This window comes from Rhinichthys klamathensis, unplaced genomic scaffold, assembly GCF_029890125.1.
Source record: "Rhinichthys klamathensis goyatoka isolate OS25496 unplaced genomic scaffold, OSU_Roscu_1.1 h1tg000114l_1, whole genome shotgun sequence".
In the NCBI taxonomy this organism is placed as follows: Eukaryota; Metazoa; Chordata; class Actinopteri; order Cypriniformes; family Leuciscidae; genus Rhinichthys; species Rhinichthys klamathensis.
The window spans coordinates 3,345,439-3,347,737 of NW_026606651.1; positions in this window are offsets into that span (position 1 = coordinate 3,345,439).

Here is a 2,299-nt window from a genome sequence, read left to right on the forward strand (position 1 = left end):
TGAGCTTCCGCTCAGTGCGAGGAGGCTTCCGGTTGGAGACTATGCACTTCTGATGCACTGCTGTTAAAAGCTTACTTTTACTACACAAGGATCAAACGATCTATCTATCTATCTATCTATCTATCTATCTATCTATCTATCTATCTATCTATCTATCTATCTATCTATCTATCTATCTATCTATCTATCTATCTATCAGTTTATCTATCTATCTATCTATCTATCTATCTATCTATCTATCTATCTATCTATCAGTTTATCTATCTATCTATCTATCTATCTATCTATCTATCTATCTATCTATCTATCTATCTATCTATCAGTTTATCCATCTATCTATCAATCTATCTATCTATCTATCTATCTATCTATCTATCTATCTATCTATCTATCTATCTATCTATCTATCTATCTATCTATCTATCTATCTATCTAGCAGTGTCTAACTATCTATCAGTGTATCCAACTATCTATTATCAGTCTATATCAGTCTATCTATCTATCTATCCATCCATCCATCTATTCCTTTAAACCAGGTGTCTGACAAACGGTTGTGGAAAATAAAAACATTGTTCCACTCAAACTTTTGTCTCAGTGTGAGATGATCTGCTTCTCTGCCTCTAGTCACACTTTGTGGACATTCAAACGTTTCTGTTATATGGGGCCCTGTTACTATGGAAACAACAACAAAAACCTTCTGTAGCACTAAAACAAGGACCAGCAGGTTGTTTTAAAAATTTATATATTTATCTATATTACATTTTAACAATTGATATATTAGTTCAGGGCCAGCTTGTGTGCTGTGGGCTGGTTGGTCTTGGTGTAAAAGAATATACACATTGTGAGTAGTGTATTGTGTTGTTATGTAGCTGGAGAGATGCCCTATTCCCCTCGTGCTGCAGATGCGAATGGTGGGAAGCAAGATTCCTATTTGAAGGAGTGAGTTAAGCTTACACACACTTTTTTTTAATGCATTAACCATTTTTTTCTTTATAATCAAATTTGGCAGACTGGTTCTGTAAATGAGAGTCTGCCCATTCACAGGTATTACAGAAGCCTTCCTGAAGAAAAAAGATTGATGCTGGAAAAGTCTATGATGGTACGTTATAAACATTAAAGAAATAGTTCTGACAAAAGATATAATTCTGTTATCATCTGAATTGAATGATGAGGACTGAAGCTGTCACGTTCCAATATGAGTCGTTTGAGATACTTTTATTAAAGTCTTTTCATTTTTGGAGCTCGACAGCCTCAGTCCCCCCTCATATGGACACGGACACTTGGGAAAATAATTCATACAGATTAGGGTGTGTAAATTAACTGATGACAGGATTTTCAGTTTTGGATTAATATATTCTGATAATACGTGTGTGTGTATTGTGCAATTATAATGACCATCATGTCTTCTTCACCCAGAATGCAGTTAATGACCAAGCACTAGCGAAGGGGCATGTGGGTGGTTCCACACAAGGTAAGATGTCAAAAACATATTGAGATTCAGCTAAATAAAAAAATGTATCCTAAACTGATCAGATATATTTTTAATGTTGATGTATGTTTCTGTTTGTGTAGTTCCTGATCCACAAAAAGGGGCTAATAAACACAAGAATGGGGGTGATGCTAAAGAAGAGCCTTCGTCCAAAAAATCCTCAACATGCATTGTGTTATAACATCACTGGTAATCTTTTGCCAGTCATAATCATTTCAGTGTATTAAACTTGCTGTGAAATGCATATGTACATGCCATATGTTGTATTAGCAGTATTATTTTTTATTTCTTAAATATTGTTAATTTTTTTCCTGAATATTTTCCTCTATTTAATAAGACTTTTTGTGACAACTGATTATGATTAAATGAAATCTGCATTACTGGTACATTTTCTATTGCATTAACCAACACTGTTCATCATCATTTCATAAGTGCAGGTTTGAAAATAATTATTATGCATGAAAAATTCTGTCTAAATTTATATTTCATTTTAAATCAAGACTGAATGAGTGTTTTAAGTTACATTCTGTGTGCAACAAGGGGTTTGTAATCAGGACTAGCAGATTCAATGCAACCACAGTCTATACAGTATATAGAAATATGGTGCTTGTTTTCATTGTATTTGACTGCTCACACAGAGAAAGTGTGACAAATAAGAGCAAATGGAGCAGATCAGTGTCATAAAACACAGCCAGACACCAACACCTCTAAAACGGTGTGTATTTGTCCATGCAAGTGCTATAAGCTGTGAAAGAGAACTGAATTCAGGATCGCATGCACCATAGAGGCGTCCTGGCTATCAAGATAAAT